This window comes from Theropithecus gelada, chromosome 20 (assembly GCF_003255815.1).
Source record: "Theropithecus gelada isolate Dixy chromosome 20, Tgel_1.0, whole genome shotgun sequence".
NCBI lineage: Eukaryota > Metazoa > Chordata > Mammalia > Primates > Cercopithecidae > Theropithecus > Theropithecus gelada.
In genome coordinates, this window is record NC_037688.1 from 11,119,396 (window position 1) to 11,125,026 (window position 5,631).

The window sequence follows — 5,631 nt, forward strand, 5'->3', positions numbered from 1 at the left end:
TGCATGATTTAATCAGTAGCTATAGAAATGCTCATTTTTAACTGAGCTTTTGGAAACCATCAAATGTGTGTTGAGTATGGGTGTCTGTGCCTGTTTTAAGGTTTTTCATTTCTCTCTCTCTCTCTTTTTTTTTTTAAGAGGCAGTCTTGCTCTGTCGCTCAGACTGTAGTGCAGTGGTGTGATCTCAGCTCACTGCAACTTCCGCCTCCCAGGTTTAAGGGATTCTCCTGTATCAGCCTCCCGAGTAGCTGGGATTACAGGCACCTGCCACCATGGTGGCTAATTTTTTGTATTTTTAGTGGAGATGGGGCTTCACCATGTTGGCCAGGCTGGTCTCAAACTCCTGACCTCAGGTGATCTGCCCGCCTCGGTCTCCGAAAGTGCTGGGATTACAGGTGTGAGCCACCTTGCTCAGCCTCATTTCTCTTCTTAGTAAAGCATTGTTCAAGTAAAATCTCTGTGTCATAATATCCATCTATCAGACACTGTCTTCATCCTTTGAATCATGGAACTTTTATCCTCAATTGGCCTAGATTATTGTACCAATTTCTCAGCCACTTTTCCTGTGTTCCTTTGCTTTAGTTTCATATGTATTTTATTTTGGCACTAGAAATGATAAAGCTAGGGCCTCCTGAGGGCAGGATTATATGAGATTTCAAATAACTTCAATAGAGATAATGATAAAGGAAACTATAGAAAATAAACAATTGATAAGAAGTAGGGGAATACTGCCACCTTTGGACTAGAGAGAATAGTTATCTTCATTTTTCTTTCGTTATGCCTTTTTGTGAATCTTGAACTTAATAAAAATATTTCTCGTGGGCTGATATCATGCCTTTTTAAAATACACTTTTATTTTAAGTTCAGGGGTACATGTGGAGGCTTGTTACATGCCTATGTAACATACATACCTATGTAACGTGTCATGGGGGTTTGTTGTACAGATTATCTCATTACCCAGGTATTAAGTCTAGTATCCGTTAGTTATTTTTTTTATTCTTTCCATGTGTTCTCATCATTTAGCTCCCACCTATAAGTGAGAACTTGCAGTGTTTCATTTTCTTTTCCTGCGTTTGTTTGCTAAGGATAATGGGAAGACAACCTAGGCAATACCATTCAGGACATAGGCACGGGCAAAGATTTCATGATGAAGATATCAAAAACAATTGCAACAAAAGCAAAAATTGACAAATGGGATCTAATTAAACCGAAGAGTTTCTGCACAGCGAAAGAAACTATCATCAGACCGAACGGGCAACATACAGAATGGGAGACAATTTTTGCAAACTATGCATCTAGTGAAGGTCTAATGTCCAGCATCTATACAGAACTTCAAACTTCCAAAAGAAAACCAAATCACCCCATTAAAAAGTAGACAAAGGACATGAACAGATACTTCTCAAAAGAAGAGATGTCTCTTTCCCATCTTACAAGATGGTGGGTGAAAAAGTTGAGAAGCCAGATACTAAAGAGAAGCAACCCGAAGCCAAGAAGGCTGATGCTGGTGGCAAGGTGAAAAAGGGTAACCTCAAGGCTAAAAAGCCCAAGAAGGGGAAGCCCCATTACAGCCGCAACCCTGTCCTTGTCAGAGAAATTGGCAGGTATTCCCGATCTGCCACGTATTCCAGAAAGGCCATGTACAAGAGGAAGTACTCAGCCGCTAAATCCAAGGTTGAAAAGGAAAAGGAGGAGGAGCTTCTTGCAACTCTTACAGAACCAGTTGGTGGTGACAAGAACGGCGGTACCCGGGTGGTTAAACTTCGCAAAATGCCTAGATATTATCCTACTGAAGATGTGCCTCGAAAGCTGTTGAGCCATGGCCAAAAAAAAAACCCATCAGTCAGCACTGAGAAAACTGCAAGCCAGCATTACCCCTGGGACCATTCTGATCATCCTCACTGGACGCCACAGGGGCAAGAGGGTGGTTTTCCTGAAGCAGCTGGCTAGTGGCTTGTTACTTGTGACTGGACCTCTGGTCCTCAATTGAGTTCCTCTACGAAGAACACACCAGAAATTTGTCATTGCCACCTCAACCAAAATCGATATCAGCAATGTCAAAATCCCAAAACATCTTACTGATGCTTACTTCAAGAAGCAGCAGCTGCGGAAGCCCAGACACCAGGAAGGTGAGATCTTCGACACAGAAAAAGAGAAATAGGAGATTACGGAGCAGCACAAGATTGATCAGAAAGCTGTGGACTCACAAATGTTACCAAAAGTCAAAGCTGTTCCTCAGCTCCAGGGCTACCTGCAATCTGTGTTTGCCCTGACGAATGGAATTGATCCTCTCAAACTGGTGTTCTAAATGTCTTAAGAACCCATTAAATAGCTAACTACAAAAAAAAAAAAAAAAAAGAGATGTCTTATGAATTATAAGTAAAAATTCTTTGAGGTTCTTCATTTTTTAACTTTCATTCCAAAGCTTGACAGATTTACCACTATAATATCTTGCTTTAGAATAGCTTGTGTAATTGCCCATGAAATTCCCAATTTTTTAGTTAACTATATTTAAAAATCTACATAAATATGCATGTAGCAAATGACTCTTATTTAGTTATTCAGAAATTCTACAATAATTTTAAATATAACACCATCTCATGGATATATTAATATAGGATCAGAAATATTTTTTGTGTATGTTTCATCCACAGTTGAATAAGACTCCATATATCTGAGTACTCCAGGACTTTAATAATTTAATAAGAATGTATAGACATTGCGGCCATAGGCCATGCTTCCCTTTTGTCCACAGTCACTGACACGTTTTCTTATAACTTGTGTACAACAGGTTCCCCACCTTTCCTTGAGAACTCTTATCTTTTAGGGAGGTACACAATTATTATTTAGTAATTTCTACACTCTTTATAACTGTGTTTTCGGTGTTTTGTTGTTTTTACAAGTAGTGTCATTATGTTTTAAAAATTCTAGAGAATGGGAACACCTGTGTCTCTTGCCCCTTCCTTTGATTCATTCATTTAGTCATGCAGTAAATATTTGAGTGCCACCTGAATGACAGGAGCCCTTCAGGAAATATGGTTATGAAGCTACACAGGTAAAGCCACCATCCAGATGAAGCATATTTTCTAATGAGAGACAATATACAGTAAGCAAGTAAATAATTGGAAATAATTGGATATGTGATAAAATTTTTGGTAGTAATAAGTGCAAAGGAGAAAAAGAAAGCAGAGTGAAGAGATTGGGTACGGCAGAGGGGCTTTTTTGTTTGTTTGTTTGTTTGTTTGTTTGTTTGGCTAAAGTGTTCTGGGAAGTGCTTTCTAAAGAGATACTTCAGCATAGACTAGAATTAAGTAAGTGAAGGAACCAAGGGAAAATCTAGGAGAAGAGTAAGCAATGTCAGAAGGCCAGAATAGAGGAGAGTGAGCAGCGCAAGAGGAAATGAGTATCAAAGTGCATAGACACCAGAACCCTGCAAGCATTTGAATTTTGTTCCAAGTGGTATAGAAATTTTGCCATTAGATCTGAGTTCTACATTAAACGATCACAATAGCTGCTGTGTGAAGAATAGGCTGCAGGGAGGCAAGAACAGAAGTAAATAAAAACCAATTAAACTATTCTAATTATTCCAGGCAAGTGGTAATTATAGCTTGGTTAAGGATGCGAGTGTCAGAAATAGTGAAAGTGGCAAGATTGGGAATATATATTAAAGTTACAGCAAATAGGATTTGTTCATGGCTTGGCTATGCAGGGGTATGGGAAAGTGGAAAGAATTGTAGTTTTTAAGTATTTTTGTCTCAGCAGCTAGAAGCTGACATCAGCTGAGATGGGTAGGACTAAAGGAGGAGAATGTTAGTGGAAATGGATGGCTGTAATCAAGAATTTGTTTGGGAGCATATTAGGCATAAGATTCCAATTAGAGATTTCAGTGGAAATTTTGAGTTTTGGTGGGAATTCAACAATGGAATACAGGGAAGGAAAGATAAATTTGGGGCGTGTTCTGTTCATATACATGCTATCTAACTAATGCCTGTGACCAGATGGAATCACTTATTAACATGAATGTGAATAGCAGAAAGATCATTAACAGGAACTAAAGGTTAATGTTTTCTTATGTTAGGCGGTTGGGTGAAAGAAGAAGAACAAGCCCAGCAAAGTGCCTGAGAAGGAAGGTATGAAAACTTGGAGAGTATTATATCTGCCTCCTGTTCCCCTTTCCTCTTTCCTTTAAATGAAGGATAAAGACACAGGGATGTCTTTGGCCTATGGATGTCCAGTTGCACCATCACCATTTACTGAAAAGGCTATCCTTCTTCTATTGAGTTGCTTTTGCAATTTTGCCATGTCAAGTACTGCCAACAAATTTAAGAGGAAAAGAGTTGTCCATTAGATTTCTCAAGGTGGAGGTCACTTGCGACCTTGGCAAAAATGATTTCAGATGAGTTGTGGGGATAAAAATCTTAAAGTAGATTCAAGAGAATTGAGAGATGAGTCATATAATTTTTTTCTACAAAGGGAAGTGGGTAAAAAATTGAAAACTTGGATTAATACAGAGAGGTGCATATGTATGTGTATGTTTGTGCATGCACACCTGTGTGTTTTGGTGGAGATAGTACATACAGCATGCTTGTGAGGTGATTGGAATGGTGCAGGAAGAGAAAAAAATGAAGATGCCAGAGAAAGGGAAACTATTATAGAAACAAAGTATTTGAGCGAGTGAAAGGGGATGGGATGTAGTGAACAAGCATTATCAAAGGCCTTTAATACATTGTAGCAGCAAAGAATAGGTGTATTCTTATGTATACATGAGAATGTATACATACAAATAAATGTGGATATATATACACACACATATATATGTATATTCCTCTTAACAGACTGAGAAAAGCTGTATGATCTTATCAACAGATGGAGAAAAAGCTTTGAACAAAATTCAACACCGCTTGTAATTAAAATATCTAAAGAAACCCACTCAACTACAAATACACGGGAACTTCCTTAACTGAATAAAGTATGTGTATGATGTCTGTGGCTAATGTTAGAATTAATGGCAAGAGACTTAAGTATTTGCCTTCTAAGATTATTAAGAAGTCAAGGCCAAGCATGGTGGCTCAAGCTTGTAATCCCAGCACTTTGGGAGACTGAGGTGGGCAGATCACGAGGTCAGGAGTTCAAGATCAGCCTGACCAACTTGTTGAAACATTGTCTCTGCTAAAAATGCAAAAAACTAGCTGGGCGTGGTGGCAGGCACCTGTAATCCTAGCTACTCAGGAGGCTGAGGCAGGAGAATCCCTTGAACCCGGGAAGCGGAGGTTGCAGTGAGCCGAGATCATGCCACTGCACTCCAGCCTGGGCAACAGAGTGAGACTCTGTCTCAAAAAAAAAAAAAAAGTCAAATATGTCCTCTCTAACTCCTCATACTCAACATCATACTGGAAGTCTTAGCCAGGGAAATAAGACAAGAAGAAAAATTATATAGATTGGAAAGGAAGAAACCAATTTTTATTCATAAATGAAATGATGGTCTATGTAGGAAATTGAAATGAATGTAACTTCTGGACCTAAGTGGGTAAGTATAACATACAAAAGTCAATTGTCATATGTAACAAAAAAGAGCAATAGAACAATTAAAATTTGAAATTTAATTTAGAAAACATTATTTAAAACAGTACACAC

General features: G+C 38.5%; 1 pseudogene across 1 annotated transcript; it reads left to right on the forward strand.

The window, feature by feature from the left end:
- The first annotated feature begins 1,432 nt into the window (after positions 1–1,432).
- On the forward strand, positions 1,433–2,305 carry LOC112614493 (annotated as a pseudogene). Its single transcript, XR_003117088.1, has one exon. The product of XR_003117088.1 is annotated as a 60S ribosomal protein L6 pseudogene (transcript).
- The last annotated feature ends 3,326 nt before the right edge of the window (positions 2,306–5,631 follow it).